The sequence below is a fragment of the Pongo abelii genome, chromosome 4 (genome assembly GCF_028885655.2).
Source record: "Pongo abelii isolate AG06213 chromosome 4, NHGRI_mPonAbe1-v2.0_pri, whole genome shotgun sequence".
Classification (NCBI taxonomy): domain Eukaryota; kingdom Metazoa; phylum Chordata; class Mammalia; order Primates; family Hominidae; genus Pongo; species Pongo abelii.
The window spans coordinates 155,145,098-155,164,832 of NC_071989.2; the positions used below are offsets into that span (position 1 = coordinate 155,145,098).

The window sequence follows — 19,735 nt, forward strand, 5'->3', positions numbered from 1 at the left end:
TTTTTTTTTTTGGCAGAGCTAGCTGAGGTTTTATTTTGGACAGAAAAACGAAAGAAAACAAAACAACAAACAATTGAATTGTTTTGTAGCTGGAGGCATGGGCAAGGGGCGGGGGTCCCCAGGCAGTGAACTCCCCCGCGGGTGGTCTGAGCCTCAGGTAAGTCTCCTGTTCCCTGTGCTTCCTTGCACAGCAGCCTCCCTTCTAGGCTCTGGGGCAGCCGCAGGAGGGGCAGGCTGGGAGGGGCTGCCGCAGCTGTTCACTTGGGCAGGAAGTCAGAGGATACCAGCTTCCCATCTCGGGTCTCGATCTTCTTCACAACCATGGCCCTGGTGGAGCTGGTGTGGCTGAAGGAGCTGGAGCCTGCGCCACAGCCGGAGCTGGAGCCCAGGCCGTAGCTGAGGCCAGAGCTTGTGAGGCCCCCATAAGCCAAGCTCACACCACCTGCATAGCCGCTGGTGGTCTTCGTATGGATACTCATGTTCTGCATCTTCCAGCAGCTTCCTGTAGGTGGCGATCTCGATGTCCAGGGCCAGCTTGATGTTCATCAGCTTCTGGTAGGCACGCAGCTGCCGCGCCATGTCCTACTTAGCCTGCTGAAGGGCGGCCTCCAGCTCGGACAGCTTGGCGTTGGCATCCTTAATGGCCAGCTCCCTGCGCTGCTTGGCATCTGCGGTGCCGGCCTTCAGGGAAATCCTCCGGCCTTTGAGGCCCTCAAGCTCAGCCTGGAGCCAGCTGATGTTCCGGTTCATCTCAGAGATCTCAGTCTTTGTAAGACGCAGGTCATCCCACCTAGCGTCTGCAGCTCCTCATACTTGATCTGATATATGCTCTCGGCCTCAGCCCGGCTGCGGTTGGCGATCTCCTCGTACTGTACCTTGACCTCAGCGATGATGCTGTCCGTGTCCAGGGAGCGGCTGTTCTCAATGGACAGCACCACAGACGCGTCTGAGATCTGGGACTGCAGCTCCCGGAACTCCTCTTCATACAGCTGCCTGAGGAAGTTGATCTCGTTAGCCCTTCCAGGCAAGACTCCAGCTCTATCTCGTTAATGGAAGCTTCATCCACATTCTTCTTGATGAGGACAAATTCATTCTCCATCTCTGTACGCTTACTGATCTCATCCTCATGCTTGTTCTTGAAGTCCTCCACCAGCCCCTGCGTGTTGCCAAGCTCCGCCTCCAGCTTCAGCTTCTCCTGGCCCAGAGTCTCCAGCTGCCGCCTAAGGCTGTTGATGTAGCTCTCGAACATGTTGTCAATGTTGCTCCCAGCCGTCTTCTGCTGCTGCAGGAGGCTACACTTGGTCTCCAGCATCTTGTTCTCTGCTCCAGGAACCGTACCTTGTCAACGAAGGAGGCAAACTTGTTGTTGAGGGTCTTGATCTGCTCCTTCTCCTGGGTGTGCACAGCCTAGATGTTGGGGTTCACCTCCAGGTTAAGGGGGCTCAGCAGGCTCTGGTTGACCGGGACGGCAGTGATGCCTCTCCTGCCACTGGCCCCACCATAGGCTGCCCCGGAAACTGCTGCTGCCCACTCGGGAGAAGCTCAAGGAGCTGATGCGGACACCAGGCCCACTTGTATAGGAGCAGCTGCAGAAGGCCTGGGTGCCAGAGGTAGACACGTTGTAGGACTTCTGCACCTTGATGGATGTGGTGGAGGCAGGAGTGGAGGCAGGCGGGCTGAACTAGGCGGAGATTCCAGAAGGAGCGGAGAAGCTGCTTCTTGGTAGAATATATCTTTTCTAACAGGTAAAGCAATATGTACACTTACAGAAACGTCTGTTAATGACAAGGTGGCACTTAAAATATAAAACTAAGTTTCCTTTACAATCTGACTCTCCTACAAGTAATTGTTAATGAGTACACATACACACACTCTCTCTATATAGACAAAAGTTTATCAGGGAGAATCCAAAATGGTACTGTTTTGGTGTAGGACGTACATAATTTATTTTCTTATGGTCTTTTTCTAAATGTTCAGTATTTTCTATTTTTTGCCATAACCATAAATACTTGAACAATTTTTAACTTGTAAACAATTTTAATTTGTTTTCAAACTGAATGAAAGATTTTAGCACTTATCTCAGCAGCTTTAAAACTTTTTAAAAATTAAAAATTTATATATAGACTGGGCATGGTGGCTCACTTCTATAATCTCAGCACTTTGGGAGGCTGAGGCAGGTGGATCGCTTGAGCTCAGGAGTTCGAGACCAGGCTGGGCAGCATGGTGAAACACCATTTCAACAAAAATTAAAAAAATTAGTGGCTGGGCGCAGTGGCTCACGCCTGTAACCCCAGCACTTTGGGAGGCTGAGGCGGGTGGATCATGAGGTCAGGAGATCGAGCACGGTGAAACCCCGTCTCTACTAAAAAAACAAAAAAAATTAGCCGGGTGCGGTGGCAGGTGCCTGTAGTCCCAGCTACTCTGGAGGCTGAGGCAGGAGAATGGCATGAACCCGGGAGGCAGAGCTTGCAGTGAGCTGAGATTGCACCACTGCACTCCAGCCTGGGTGACAGAACAAGACTTCGTCTCAAAACAAAAACAAAAAACAAAAAAAATTAGCTTGTCATGGTGGTGTATGTCTGTGGTCCCAGCTACTCAGGAGGCTGAGGTGGAAGAACCACTTGAGCCTAGGAGGAGGAGGTTGCCGTGAGCTGAGATCATGCCACTGCACTCACACCTGGGAGACAGAACCAGACTTGGTCTCAAAACAAAATCTATATATCTGTATAACTATATATCTATGTGTGTGTGTGTGTGTGTGTGTGTAAAATTCACTTTTTGTGGCATCCGGTTCTACAGGTTTTGACAAATGCATAGAGATATGTATCCATAACCACTATCATGATATAGAACAATTCCATTAACCCCAGAAAGTTCCTTCATACTGCTCTTTTTAGTGGACAATTCTTCCAAAAGAAGTAAAATTATGGGAATAAAATGAACTGATAGATATAAGAGCTTGTGAGAGTTAAAAATGCTGTGTAGATACAGAGGTTTAACACTACTGGTCTCTATTGATATGACTCAACTTGATTTGGCACCAATAATTATTTTCTTAGTACACAGAGTCAAAGATTTTTTTTAATCTTTCTGTCTAGATGTTATTACTATTTGGGATTCCATTTGAGTGGTATGGAGCTAAAAAAATTCATCAATACACTTTTGCCAACCTGCACCCATACTAGGTTATCCATGAAGTATTCTACCTTTTTACCTATGCCCTTGTCTTTAAATGGAACTATGTTTGAGTTCCTGATTCAGTAGCATTACCTTCTTAACTTGACACTGCTTCTCACACTCATTTAGTTTGGCACTAAAGACGGAAGTAGTAAATACACAGTTCTGATTACACGTGCCACATGCTTGCTATTCTTGACCTACTGTTTGTAATACATACTTTCTGTTTGATCCAGAATTGTTTCCTTTGTCATCCAACCAGTGTCTGGTATTTGGATACTGAATCCTTTTCCTTTCATTTAATTAATTCTGTGCATACTGGTTTTATCTTCAACCTGGTGCTGGTATACCTCTCATATGAAAGAATACAGATAGAAGGGTCCAATAGCTCCAAGTCCCAAGCTCTTATCACAATGGCTGTTTCCTACTTAACCATAAGTGCAGTATTAAAATACGAGCACTGCTTAAATGTCAGTCTGACCCTGTAGATCAAGCCCATTAATGGCAGGTGATGTGTCATGGCAGATACTCTTGGTTGGCTACTCCTACTCAGTGCCTTTCTTCCTTGCCTGCCTCCTACTAACCCACTGTAGAGGCTGGAAAACCCACACACTTGCTTTTTAGCCTCCCTTGTGGCTACGGGTAATTGTGTGACCTAGATCTGGCCAATGAGGCATATAGGAAAGTCTACTGGGGAAGCAGGAAGGGGACAGAGATTCTGGGAAAGAGTTTTCTTCCCTGAATAAAAGGAAATAAGTGAGGGGAGGCCTTCTGACCGGACTCTTCCTTGCTTCCTGCCTTTGTTTGTAATTAAATGTGTTCATAATATGTGGGGCTGTGGCAGCCATCACGTGACCATGAGGTAATAAGCCTATGGGCTTTAAAAGGCTAAGAAGCTGAGTATGACAGATGGGAGAATGGGACAGTATCTTTGATGACACTGTTGAACAACTAGAACCTACCTTAAGACAGACTATGTCTGAAATTGTTAAACCCTGTGGTTTAAGCTACTGTTAGTAAGTTTTCTGTTATATTCATCTAAATTCACGCTACTATACATGTCTTTCCATCTTTGTTTTCCTTATAGCACTTTGCACAGGGCCAGGTTATTAATGCGTGTTGAGTTGGAAACTCCCTTGCCTTACAACATCTTTGCACAAACTCTCACATGCACATCTCCATTTCACTCTACCACACAACCAATTTTCCTTCCCACTTGCTTGATTCCCAGTATTAAGATGATTTGTGTTTTTCCTCCTTCTCCTGTTGTGGAGATGGTGTATTATTTTTCAACCATTCAAATATGAAAGCAGCTTACTGGGATAGAATGCCAACCCCAATTTATTCATGGTATTCATTGTAAAATTATGACTTCAGAGGGACCTAGCCACACCCTCTTTAGGAGCCAAGCTTTCCCTGCTAATATGCAGGAAGCCCACCATGCTTGCTGAGCTGTGAAAATCCAGATGGTGGGAAGCAGGTGAGTAATGAATGCCATGCTGTTCTCCTTAAAATGCACACAGCTTACCCAGGCTGACCAAATCTCCAACACTAAACAGGTTTGAATCAACCCAAGGACATGTGGGTTGATAAAGATTGCCTTTTATTCAAAACAAGTTCCTGCAACATAGAAGTCTGGAAGAGAAAACTTTCCCATAGTTGGAACAAAACTTGCCTAAAGGGCAAAGGAGTCTTAAAAATTATAAGTCTCTGAGTACAGAAAAATCCAGTGGGAAATTGATAGCAGTCCAGACTTGCCTACACGCCTGTGTGGTTTACAGTGGAATCTGCTGTCAAGGTGTTTACCATCTGTCACCCAATCTTTCAAAAAGCAGAGGAGTAATTAACTGCTCAGGCAATACAAACTCTGTCAATCATTCAGATCTATTATCCTCACAACATGGGACATCTATGGCTGACCTCAAAATCGGCAGGACTCCAGGTCCAAAATGAGAAAGCTCTCACATCTGTGGGGAAATGGGAGTTCTTGGGCAGGCCCTGTGCTACCTGCTACCCAAACACACATATTATGGCATCTGGCACATGTTTGGTCAGAAATTTTGCTTTGCCAGATGCTGTGAAGTCAGTAAGACATGGTATCCACTTTGTGGAGGCTAAAATTCCCCATATTTGGGGGCTGGCTCAGGTATCACTTCCTTAAGAAGACCTGTGTGACTTCTTTTAAGCCCAAGACAGCTCCCTTTATTATGCAGCCTCACTGCTCCCCACACTTCGCCTTTGTAAGTTATCACCACTAATCGTTAGCATTTATCACAATGATATTAGAATCATTTAAATGCCTGTTTCAGTCTCTTCATTGTAAATTTCACAAGGAACTTGTTCACTACTAAACCCTCAGTGCCTAGCTGAGTCTCTTAGTATATAACAGATGCTTCTCAATCTTTTTTTTTCTATACTCAAAAGTCATCAAGCAATTGATCTTTTTTCTTTAATGGATCACTGAATGAGCGCTGAAGAGAGCCAATACCAAAGTGGACCAACATACAGAGAATGGATAACCCTAAACAAAGTACCAATAATCAAAATATGTATGCTGGGTAGATGTAAACATTTACTTAAGATGTGAAGCAAGAAAAAGTTCTCATTTGGAATAGTGAGTGTTTGATGATTTTAGAATGAGATACATTGCTCAATAAAGAATAGATCTTGTCCTAAAAAGCCTTTGCAGCATTGGCAGGGATTCAGGGTCCTATGAATAACAGGAAGAGAAAGCAGATGGGTTGGGGGAGAAACGATGTCCAGGTAGGGTGCTACTTGGGAGAGGGCATGGAGGTGGTAATAAGAAAGCCAAAGTGGATGAGCAAATACATCTGAGATGAAAGGACTTGATTTAATGAACACCTATTATGTGCATGTCACTGGGCTGGGTCCCAGGGATATAGTAATAAATAAACACAACTGGTACTTGCCCTTGTGAAACTCTCAGTTTAGAGGACCGGGAGGTAATGGGAGATTGGGATACAATTACAATGTTGGGGAAAGGTTGTTCAAAGATTCTGATCATAGAGATTTTTAAGTCAAAGAATTTTTTTTTTCCTAGAGGGAAGCAGAAGTCCTTATCAGAACTCAAGGAAACACATCTCAGCCATATCCTTGCATGCAATAAATCTCTTTTATTTCTCTAAAGGACAAATTGAACACTAAATACAATGCATATTTTTGTTAAACTGTAGGTGGGCCTAAAGAAATGAATGAAGAATATGATAGGCAAGGATTTCATTTTTTCCTCCTAAAACATGAGGTCCCCATGTCAAACAAAATAAATATGTTGCTAATAGTTCACAAGGTATTATTATGTTACGATGGTTTTTCAATGGTCTTAGCAAATAAAATGGAAAGTATTAGAAACAAGCGTGCCAATTATAATACCATGAATCACTTAGTATTTTTTCTCTTTCTCCCTCCCTCCTTCTAGTTTCTGGCTAGGAGTTGTGGTATTTTGAAGAATATTATAAAGTATGCTCTCTTTTGGATAATATGCATATTTTAAAGCACTGAATGCAATACTGTACACACAGTAGGTAAGAGTAAAATACAGAATGAATAAACTAGCGTTGATGTTCATCAGCAGCAGGACCCAATCTTTAATAAATATTCACCAGGATAAAGGCAGTATAGTAAATACTTACTGCTTTTATCTATCCACTGAAAATCGGATATTTAGAAAATCTATTATATTTGACTTCATGGTCATGTAGCAGTTTAGATAACAATGAATAATATTAAAACTAGAAAAGTCAGGAAAGATTTAATGTTAATAGGACATGAGGGTGATCTGGTTGCAACATCTGTCACCCCACTGATTGCCAGGGTTGATTTGGCTGATCTGGATGGCTAGGCGGGTGTCTCCTTCCTCCCTCACCACTCCGTGTGCATCCCTCCCAGAGCTGCACAATGGGTTAAGGAGCACTACCATCCCCAATAGAGGAGGACTGGTCTTCAATCAAGGGTATATGAGTAGCTGCGTTCCCTGCTAGAATCTCCAAACAATGTCTCAAGATTTAGGGTTAATCAATTCATTCATTGACCCATGTATTCACTCAACAAATGTACATTGAACACACCAACTACGCGTCAAGTACTATTCCAGATATTAAAGAAATATCAATTAAAAATAGGTAAGATATGTGTCCTCATGCATCTTACATTCTAGTTGTGGAGAAAAGACAATCATCAATGAACATACTAAATTACATTGTATGTTATGTACTAAGGAAAACAAATAGAGCTGAGTAAGATGAACAGGACTGGCATTTGCAGGGAGGCTGCAATTTCAATAGGGTGGTTGTGACAGACTTCACGGGGGAGACTTGAAGGAGTGGAGGTGTTCACGATGCAGGTATCTGTAGGAAGAGTGTTCCAAAGAGATGAAACTGACAGTGGAAAGACCCTAAGAGGGAAACAAACATGCGTTAAGGGATCAGTGTGCCTAGAGCAGAACAAACAAGGGGTAAATAGGTAGGAGAAATGAGAGGTTCAGATGATATAGAGTCTTGTATAACACAGCAAGGACTCTCTTACTAAAAGTGAAATGGGCACAACAAGGTGAACGTATTTGATGCCACCAAACTGTATAATGAAAAATAGTTAAAATGGTAAAGTTTATGTTATGTACATTTTACCACAACAAAAAAGTGAAAGGGATACCTGTTGGAAGGATACTAAATAGACAAGTGATGTGCTTTTACAAGACTCAATTTGGCTGCAGTGTTGGTAACAGACCGTAGAGGGCTGAGGTAGAATTGGGGAGTGTGTTGAGATAATCAAGGGGAGATAAACCGTGGTGTAGGCTGTGGAGGTGAAGAGAACTTGCTATTTTCTGGATAATATTGAAAGTTGACCTGTGAGGATTTGCTGATGGATTGATTATAGGGTTTGAAAAAATACAAGAATCAAGGATGATCCCAAAGTTTTTGGTCTCAGCAACTGGCATATTAGAGTTGCCATCACTGAGAATTTTGTGAGTAAAGCAGGCTTTTTGAGGACCAGATGTCCAGTTTTACGCATGTGAAATGTGAGAGGTTTATTACAGATGTTGAGGAGATAAACTGGAAATAACAATTTGGAGTTCAGGAGAGGGGACTGAGCTGGTGATGTAAATTTGGGAGTTATCAGCATTCAGATAGTGTTTAAAGCAACAAGACCAGATGAGGTCTTGGGGAGTGAGTGCATTAAAATAAATGAAGAGGACCAAGAGCTGATAGGGCACTCCAGCATTGAAAAAGGTGGGGGGAGAAGAAGAAAATCCAGGGGAAAAAACAAAGGGAATGACCAGTGAGATAATAGGAAAATCAAAGAAACGTAATGTCCTGGAAACCAAGTGAAGTTCAGACAAGTGACCAACCATGTCAAATACTGCTCATAGGCAAGCTAAAAGTTTAGAGTAAAACTTTAAGCTTAGTACTGTGGAGCTCACTTTTAACTTTGAGTAATGCATAGTTTCTATGGGATGGTGGCCATAAAACTTAATTGGAGTAGGTTTCAGAGAGAATGGGAGGAGAGGAATTGGAGATGGTGACTATGTACAACTCCTTTAAGAGTAGCAAAGAAATGAAGTGAAAGATGATAAGGAAAGTGGGTTCAAGAGAGTACTTTCACAATGTCATAGAAATAACAGCATGTTTATATGCTGATGGGAAAGTTCCAACCGCCAGGAAAAAAATGATGAAGAAGAAAGAAGGTGGAATTGCTGAATGAATAAAAAAATAAATGTATAGATGAACAGGCCAGGAATGAGGACTGGTCACCACTAACATTTGAAATAAAATCTGTACAGGTTCAAACCCTACCCACAAGCCAAAATCTGGATAGTAAGAAAAATGCTATTGTAATCTTCTCTTCATATAAGATTTAACAGGATTCTTAAAACATTTAGTATTGCAAGAATTTCTCTCATATATCAGCATTTCAGAGATCCATGGGATTGCTATGAATAAAAGACCTCTTGATTTTTTTTTTTGTTTCTTCCTCCTTACCATCTCTCCCTCTCCCCTGACCTCACACCTCTTCTCTCTTTTCTGCTTTCCACTCATCTCTCCGTCCCTTCCCTTCTCGTTTTGAAGCTGAGAGCAGAAAGGACTCTGTTCTTTTAGCTACCTACTATCTGCCTACCAGGCAGAAGGCTGCTAACTCATATACACTTTAAAGTGATGAGAAATCTACTACAAGATCACTTCCACATGGGTAGGCTGACCTCCTTTTGGCCTTAACTTTCATCAGTATCCTTAATATCTTATAGAAACAAGTCTGTCAGAGTGGGGAAAAAACCCTACACTCTCATCCTTTCCCTGTGCAAGATTTACAGACACGTTGTAAATGGCCAGACCCAGATGATGGTGCCAGGAACTTTCCAAGTGATTTGTAGATCTTCCTTCCAGGACATCGGTCTTTAATGGAAAACTCTTTCAGCTGCACATTCCTTTACTGCAGTATGACTACAGGAAGAGAATTGCAACTGTCATAAAGAAGACTCACTGAAATTAACTAGCTATTGACTTGGTCTCAAGACATTACAGTCTAAGAGAAACACCAGCACTGCACAGTTTAGAAAAGCATAGTTTTTCTTTGAAACTACCATTTATTGAGTTGGCCTACTGCAAGCCAGGCACAGCGTTTGACCCTCTATATACATACGCTCTCTTCCTAAATCTATAGATCCATCGTCATATATTGGATACTGACTTTGGTCATGATCTGTGCTTTGTGTTTTACGTTATATCACTTAATTGTCACTAAAACTCCATGAGTTTTAGTATCTTCCCCCATTTTTCAGATGGGAAAATGGTGGCTCAGACAGGATAAATAACTTGCTCATGTTTGGAAGACTAGTCATGGAGCTGGGATTTAAACCCAATTGTAGTTCCAAAGCTTGCTTTGTGTTCAGAACCTGCCTTTTTGTGTGCTGCTTCTTTTCCCTCCACCTTCTATTATTTCTTGTTCCTATTCTCTTCTGTCTACTATCTCTTCTTTTTTCTATATAAATTCTTTCATCTTTCACTCACAGTTATAGGTTTTACTTCTTAACACAGCAGAGTGTATCTTCTGGGCTCAATCTTCACTTTTCCATCACTGTCACACACTCCATCAAAGTTTAACTCCTCAGACTCTCAAAGCAAATACAATCTTTGCTGACCAACTGTTCATGCCATTTCATTTATCTAATATATTCTTGTCATTAATTGTGCCTGTTGACATCTCATTCTTTGAGACAGCATGTCCCTCGTGGGCAGGATCTTCTGCATTATTATAATCTGAGGACCTAGCATAGGGACTGGCATCTAGTAGGTTTGCAAAAAACACTTGTTTACTGACTGAATAAAAAAGTAAATACACAAATCCTTCAAGGCCAGCTCAAATGTCACCTATTCAATGAAGCTTTTCCAAGCTTCATTGATTGGAAAAAATTCCTTCTTCCTCACAACAACTGTAACTCTTTGTACTTTTACATGAGATCCATGACATTGTCACTTACATGTGTACTTGTTCTATTTTCCTAACAGAAATGTATTTCCTTAAGGGCAGAATTCCTATTTTACTCAATTTTGACTCTACTAAGCACAATTAATGTTTGATGAATAAAAGAATGTAAAATCTGAACCTTTCTCTAATAATACAATTTAGCTCTTAACCTTTTTTAGGAGATCTCGGACATCTTTGAGGATCTAATAAAAGCTATAAATCCTTTCCCCATAAATATGCATGTACTTATATTTGTGAAATTCTGCATCTTATTTCCATGGTACTTCTGAATCTCTGGATCCCTAGTGGGATCTGAGACCATCACTCAATACTACCCTGCATTCAGACCTTTGCTTAAACAATTCTTCCATCTGGAAATTATCCTCATAGAACTTATCCTGTTTCCCTTCCCTTCTAACACCCAGTTGAAAATTATTCTCTTCTAGAAACCAAGTAAGGATAGTTTACATTTAAAACTTCACTAACTTAGCTGGCATCTTCTTATCAGGCATGACTCATTTCTATTGGATTATGGTATGAATGTTGATAGGTAGCTCAAATATACTTTGTGTATGTGTTATCTGTTTAACTAGATTATAAGTTCCCCGAAAACAGAATAATATTTATTTCTTTAGAAGACAGCATCTATTTCAGTACCTAGGATCTTATTCTGTGCATAGCAAACATGACATAAATGGTTCACAACTGGAGATTTAGGATTCTCATGGGGACAACTGACTTTGGGTTTGTGTAATGCACATGACAGCTCTCTGCTTAGCTGAAAGTCACATATGTTCCATTTTTACCTACAACTTATTGTTATTTTTAATTGTTCATTGCTATAGGCTCTGAAATAAAACTAGTATTTGAGAAATCTAGTACCAAGGCCATTTTCAGAAATGCTTTCTCCAGGAATAGCAGATAGGAGAGGAGTAAAAATCAGATCACATTTCCATACCTCCAAGGACTCTATTTTTGGGGAACATTTCAAGTACTGATTCCAACAACCTAAGTTATTGCCTTTGGAGGATATGAAAAAGCTTCAAGCTTGAAAAAGTCCATAACTATTAAATGCATTGGCAAAATTCCTTTCTTTCCAACACACACTGTTGCAGGTTTCTAGCACTGATTGTGATGCATTGTTTTCTGCAAAGTTCTTGAGGAATAAAAAATGATATGTCAATATTTTATCAGGTAACGGAATCAAACCATTAAGCACTGAAGATATAGACTCAACACTGGCCACAATCTCAAATATACCTCCTGCTTCTTCAATTGAACTTGTATCAACAGTAAAATGTACTAGACACCATTTTGGGGAAGCTTTGGGGTAATACAATCTTTTGGTAAGTTATCACTGAGAAAACTTTGTGAACGGGCCCTTTCCTCCCTCTCAAACTATCCCCTGACCTCCCTTCTTACCATTTTCTAGCCCTACTTTTGCTTTCAGGATCTCATAAATTTCCTGCTTTCCCCCTTACTTTGGGGAAACATGCTTTGCCTAAACTACTCCCCCGTCCTCCCTTTTCCTTAGCCAACATCTCTTCATTTTAAAAAATTTCAGCTTGAACAGCAGCACTTCCTGAGAGTGGACTTTTCTGACAACCTATTTTAAAGTCTTCACATTGTTCTTTATAGTACTCTATCCTTTTCCTTTAATGCATCTACCAGAATTCATCATTATGTATATTATGTATGTGTTTGAGTGTTTATTGTTAATGTCTGTCTCCCTTGTAAGACTACATGATTCACAAGAATTCATAATTCACAGGAATCACAGCTGATTTTTTTTTTAACCAATGGTATTCCTGGCCCCTAGCCCAATGTTTGACACATAGTAGACATGCAAGCATTGTTCAATGAAAGTATGGTTTTCTAATCCTATCTCTACAAAAAATACAAAGATTAGCCTGGCGTGGTGGCACACACCTGTAGTCTCAGCTACTCAGGAGGCTGAGGTGGGAAGATAGATTGAGCCCAGGAGGTTGAGGCTGCAGTGAGCTGTGATCGCACCACTGTACTCCAGCCTGGGTGACAGAGTGAGACCCCATCTTAAAAAAAAAAAAGTATGGTTTTCTAGAATATTTATTAATTAATATTTGTAGCCTGATCATTTGGATTATATCCTCTAATGTTGTTCTTACACACACACATACATTTGGTTTTTAGTTGAATTGAGTGTAGCAGAACTATGGGATCATGAAAATTTGAAAACCAATAAAATCCACATTTGCTTGATTCTAGTTAATAAGGTCTATGCTGAGCTAATCATATACACGAAAACACATGCATTATAAAATGCACTCACACCCTTCTGCTACTTAAATTCTAGCCCTTGTCTAAACCAGTCTCCACCCTTTCAATTTGCAGGAAGAAAGGCAATCGAATACCAGAGACTGAGTGGGAAGATCTTTATATGCCAAGAAGTCTGACCCAGTGAACTATTTCAGTCACATACGCAGTTTGAATTGGATTGCCCGATCCCTGAGAAGGGATTTCTGGATTAGACAGTTCATTAGAGGCTGAGCCAGCTTCTAGGGCTTGTCGGTCTTTGCTCTGCATGCCTGGAATTAGCAAAGTGATGCAGTGAAGGCTGCCTGAGTGACAGCTGCCAGTGAGTCACATGAAATAATGGCTGAAATAGCAGCTACTCGGAGGCAACACCCACACCTGCAGCACAGAATCCCAAGACGAAAATGAGATTTGCTGTCCATTGAAAACAATTTACTGAGCACCTTCTATGTGCCTGACCTAGGACTTCGTCTTGAGAAATAATTCAGAGTTGATCAATAGCAGTCTTGTAATCCCAGGTTAAATTATAGCTTCCACATTTACTAGCTGGCAAATCTTGGGTTTATTATTTAACCTCTCTCTCTGCCCCCTACTTATTTAATCTGCAAAATGGAGATGATGATATTATATTGAGGATTATGTACATAAATTTATGCAAAGCACTTAGAATGGTACCTGACACACATAAGCACTAAATGTTAGGATAGTATTTTACCTAGAAGTAACATAATGAATGGTTAACCGCATGACTTTAGGTGTCAGAAAGATACCATTCATCTCTGTCATTTACAAGTGATGTGCCTTTGGGCAAGTTACTTGAGTTCTCTGAATCTGTTTCTTTATCTGTAAAATAAGAATAATATTGGTACCATTTTGGAGGGGAATTATGAGGATTAAATGAGATAAGGATGGGGAGGAGTTTAGCATGATGCCTTGCACATTGTAGCTCCTCAATATATATAATTTGTTGTTATTGTTCCCAGTGGATCACTCATCTGGATCCTAGATAAGGCAGAGCAAGGCTCCACAGCTCCACGTCATGGGACCAAATAGCCCAGAGGATACCAGTTGGAGTGGATAGGTCATATCTGACAAGCAGATTTATTTTATCTGGACTAGTTTATTAACATTGCAGTATTAGCCCACACAAAGGTTTCCAATATTTTGAATGAGTTTCTACCATCTAAAAAGTATAAAGTTTCATTTTAAACAATTGAGATTTTTCAGTTTCTTTAGAAAAATAAAGATTGGCAACATCGAGCTGGCATTCCCATATGGCCATTCCTGGCTTGAGTGGGGAAGCAGCTGCTCCCTTTAGAAGGGCATAGGTCTTGAATTTACTGCACCTCCTAACATTTCCTAGTGTACCCCCAGCCTTAGTGTCAAATGCCAGCTCCCACTTACCCTTCTGAGGTTTTCCTCTACCTCTCTGCTTTCATCTTTTATGCTACTTTGCCTCTGTAGGCATCTGAGTTAGCAGCTGCTGGTCTTTACTGTTGAGTGGTATCCTCTGCAAACTGGTACCTCTCTACAGGGCTGCATACAAGGCAGCAACACCTTTATCCACACAGCCTTAGGTCATTTGTCAGCAGTGCAAGTGCAAGTATAGAATGAAAAAACAGTGAAAACTGCAAATGCAAGTGTGGAATGAAAAAACAGTCAAATCACAACTAAGGGCTGGCCTAACCAGTAAGCTGAGCACATCCTTGGAGGACAGCCTCTTACCCGGAAGTTGACTGCATGAATTCACTATTCACTCACCCTGAATCTTCTCCAGTTTCATTTAGACTGAGGGTAGAGGATATGGGACAAAGGATAGGGGTGCTATACACCAATCTAAAATATATCTTATGGACCATTAGTTCCTTAAGATGCTGTTTCTTGGGGGGAAGATGTTGAACACTGTTGGGAAATAGCTCATACATTGTCCCTCATCTTGGGGATTTATCTGGTAAATATTGAGTCGTCCCATCAGAAAGAAGTTCACCCACAATTCATATATTAACAGATATTTACTAAGGACTTACAGATATTTATTAAGATTTTGTTAAGGACTTGCCAGGCACTATTCTTTCTGGTGTTGGAGATTCAGTATTGACAGACAATATTAAATCTGAATATTGACAGATTCAGTTCAGACAATCCTGAACTCAGGTAACTTATTCTAGTGTGGAGTAAAGAAGACTTCACTCTCTTTCCAAATTTATCTGACTATAGAATGCTACTGAAAAATATTGCTTTATACATAGTGCATAGCCCCTTGCAAATCCTATCTCTAGAGACTTTTCATGATAAAGGAATGATAGAAATTTTCACTTCTGTGAATACATAAGAGAATCAGACCACTCCAAAATGTTTTAGAGAAACAGATAATTTATTTTTTATTTCTTGAAAAGTCAATTAACGCACCAGGGCAGCCTTAATTTGGAAAGAACCACAGCCTCACCTGCGAACTCAGGCCTGGCAAAAGTTTCTGAGAATATCACATGAAGGGTTAACTTGACATTTACCTCCAAACTGGAGCTGTTTTTCTCTGCCTCTAATATGACCCAGTTGCAAATATGTTTGTTTTTCACTATTTAATCTTCTGCATCACCCACTGTTGATTAGATTTAATTAATTTATGTTTCTAATGAATTTAGAAACTTGCAGTGCTGTAGCAGGAAAATTTTCAGACAGCATCTGGCCACCAAATAGATTGATTACCTTGTCTGCAAAAATCTTTCAAACATCTGGGGCCTGATTTTGTGAAACATCCACAGGCTCTTTCAAAGGTAAGAAAACCCACACAGAAGAATCTTGAGGGGAGAAAGAGAGAAGATGCTAGAAATAGGTAGGATTCTCTTTGATTTGCAAACCAGGATCCTGGCACTCTCCCAACATGAAATCACATTTTGCTGCTCGTTGGCACAGTTTCAATGGCACCAAATAGACTGATCTGAATCTATTTTGTTCAACATCATCAGATTCCACCAGGCCCAAGCCAGGCTGCCACCCTGTGAACTTCTTTGGCACTTCCTTCTGTGTGGAAGCTCCCATTGATCATTAAGGCGAAACATTTTTAGAAAACATTTAGAGAGAAGCACTTTGCTCTCATTCACTCAACAAACATTTATCAGGAGCCCAGTGTGTGCCTGGCACTGAGCCACGCATACCTCTTAAGTAGCTCTTGCAACAACCTTGCAGGATAGGTAGGTACTGCTCTCCCATTCTCATAGATGGGACCAAGTAATAAGTAAAAATAACAATAATTATTAAGGTTAACAGGAACACTACTAATATAGGATGTAGAGATATGCATACCCACACAGCAGGCTCTGTGTGAAGAACTTTACATGCATTAACTCATTTAACCCTCACAATAAAACCATAAGGTAGATGTCGTTATTACTACCCCCATTTTACAGATGAGGAAACTGAGTCACTGTAAGCTTATGTTAACCCAGCTAGCCTTTGGCAGAACCAGCCTTCTAACATGGGCAGTCTAACTTGAGAGCTTTTCGCTGTAAACCACTCAACTTTACTACCTCCAGATACTATTTACTGAAGACCTGCTATATGTTAGGTACTATCTTACAGCTTTTACAACATTAGATTTTAATGACATTTACGCCATATGCAGTGTGGATGCTATTATTCCCAGACAAGAAAACAAAAGCCTAGAAACATTAAGTAACTTGTTGAAGTCACAAAGAGAGTTAGTAAGACTTAGGCTAGTGCTTAACTCTGGTCTGCGGGGCTACAAAGGCCACTTTCTGCTTACTGAGTTATCTGCTGATGAATCAGAGAAAAAATGAGTGTTGAGAACTCAATAGCTTTATCAAAGCTGCCCCAGGAAACAAACTAAAAGTCAAAAGAAGGCATAGCCTGGCTGCTTTGCACAGCCCAGCCCAGTCCAGAAAAGGGGAAGCTAAAAAATATGCTACAAAGAATAAGAAAACAGCTTCATCTAACAGAAGTAGGTGAAAGATGTTAGAAATCTTATTGCCTGACTGGTTTTTCTGGCTCAAGTTCAAAGAGAAATGACTGACAAGCAAGTGGGTTGCCCACAGTATAAACAATAATAAAAAAGCCCGCAATGCTGAACATCTGAATTTTTTTGCAATGTTGCACAATAAGGTTAGTGCCTAATACATAGTATAAAACACAATTATATACAGTGCCAGTGTTGAAGAAACCCAGTTTGACATGGTTCTTGTGATAGAATATAATTACTAAGTCTGGCCATTTCTTTTGATTAAAAAACTTATTTTCTTTGACTTCTCTCTTGTCTACTGCCACTACCTAAACATGAACAGGTCCTTGCTCCTCTTTGGGCCTTTGTATGTGCCTTTCTCTGCCTGGAACCTGGCTAATCTCTATTCATCCTTGATCCTCAGATTGTCATCTCTTCCTCCAGGAAGTCTTCCTTGACTTTCCTATTTCTGGGTTAGATGCCCATTTTAAGCACAATGTATATTTCCTCCTATTATAGCATTTATTACATCATAGGGTAACAGTTTATTTGTTGGCCTTCTCATTGAGAGAGCATATGTTGGTTACCACTGTATTCCCAGTGTATGGGTATGGTACATAATAAGTGTCCAATAAATATTTAATTGACTGGATGAATTGGAGTGAATCTCATAACATCCTCTTTGTTGGTCTCCCTGTTTGAAACCTCTCACCTCTACATTTTGTGCTACATCCCATCAGTCATTCAGCTTTCCTTTAAACTTTCATAGTGTCATTTTAAAAAATCACTTCCCTTTGAACACTCACATAAAAGTCGGAATACTGATAATCTCTGGGTGAGGGAGAATTAAGTAAGAGTGGGCAAGAGAAAATCTTACGGAGTCCTAAAACTGTCCTATACCTTTATGTGGGTAATGGTGACATGGTTGTATACATGTATAAAAGTCATTAAGCTGAATACGAAAGAATAATCCTCATTATTGTAAGTAATTAACATCTCAGAATAAACACATGAATCCTTTGAAAGGTCACTTGTGTTGATAGGATAAAATTCAGACCTCCTTGCCCCAGTTTTCATTGTTCTTTACTGATTGGCCCAATGGTCGATGTACTTGTTCAAACTCACTTTTCTAAAACATGCCCTGATCTTCTAACAGGTCCTGAAACCCTTCTCACTCATTCCCATCTCTGTGCTTAAAATCACGTTTTCTTACCCTAAATGTTCATTTCTCTTCCTCCCACCTTCCAAAAGCTCCTCCCCCTCTTGGAGGGCCAGGACAAATTCATCCACACAAACTCAACAAATCCACAAATCTCATTAATCCCTTTTTTCTCTGAACCTTTGACTATTTTGTCTGTTTCATTCATTCGTGCCAACATTTCCTGAGGACTGTAAGTTCCTGGAAGGCAGGGATGCTATCTTATTTTCAATTTTTATATTTAGGACAGTGCCTGGTACAATGGTAGATTCTCAATATATATTTCTTGTGAATATACCAAGGTCCTACTTACATGTCCAGACCCTGGGCAGCTATGAGTCTGTACGGAGATTAAAAAGGCAGGTTGTCTATGTCCTTTAGAATTAAAACATAGTGGTGTTGTTAAGCCCATGGACTTAGGATTCCCACATGATTTCAAATCCAGGTTTTGCAACTCACTGGCTCTGTGATCCAGTGTATTTGATGGCCATCCCAAAAACTCAAGTTTCCTCAGCTGTAAAATGGGGACTCTCACAGGTTTTTTTTTTTGAGGGTTACATGAGAATATAAACATTTATTTTATTAGTGAGCTTTTATTGAATTTGTTGTTTTGCTAAATAATACACAATTGCACCCAAATAAAAGCTTATGCCCTTGATGTTATAATGCAAAGAATTCAGCATAGTGATCGACTCACAGGGAACACTGAACACATGGTAGCTATTCTTATCAGAGCTATTATAATCCAAATGTATAGTTGCAGTGAGAAAAATCTATAAATTAGGAGGTAAAAATGTAGAAAGCAAGGAGAGTGGGCTCGTTATGAGATATATACATGTGCACACAAACACAGAGTGAATCTAATCTATAAGAAATTCCTTAGGGAAATTCCATCACATCCCATTAACACAGTCCCAAAGGCAGGAGCTGGGCTTATCTTGACATATTTAATATCTTTGAAGAAATTCTGAAACCATAATCATCTCAAAATGGTAAACAAAAGCAAGTCTATCTGGGAGTTACATGCAAACACATTTTACCTTAGTTCTAGCTTACATAATTCTTTAATCATCATAATTCCTAGTGCTTCTCTTAAAACTTTTGACCTTAATAGGATTATTGACAGTTAGGAAAGGGAGAACACTGCTCAATAGGGTTATGACAGTTAGGAAGGGAGAATACTGAGGAACAAGTTCTCAGTGTGTTTTTACAAACTCATTTAAAAGACAACAGTTTAATAATTCTAATTCATATATACTTCTATTCATGCGATCAATAATTCATAGAAATTCCTCAGCAGCATTTTTAGTGACAACAGAAAGGGTAAAATATTTCTTCTCTTCCCTTTGCCTTCCTTTCCTCACTTAGTCATGCCTGGAGCCTGGAGAGCACAGAATTTCAAGAAAACAGTTTCCATGGTGATTCTTCCTTTGAGTACCCGACTGTATTTTGCTCTTTCTGGAGTGAATTAATGCTTCTTATTGCTTTCATGCTAAATATATTGCAGATTAGATTTGATTTCCTCTGCAGTGATATAGTTTTATTGCGAAAATGGACAGTAAAAACACAGCATGAAGAAACTATGTATTTCTGCGACTACACTATCAGAAGGCTGGAAAAAATCCATTTCAGAA

General features: G+C 40.3%; 1 protein-coding gene and 1 pseudogene across 16 annotated transcripts in view; both read right to left on the reverse strand.

Annotated features, from left to right (window-relative positions):
• The window catches only part of PPP2R2B (protein phosphatase 2 regulatory subunit Bbeta), a 489,623-nt gene that overhangs the window by 108,967 nt on the left and 360,921 nt on the right, over nt 1-19,735 (reverse strand).
• Nucleotides 1-19,735, reverse strand: part of LOC129056975 (keratin, type II cytoskeletal 8-like) — a 32,228-nt pseudogene continuing 12,493 nt past the window's right edge.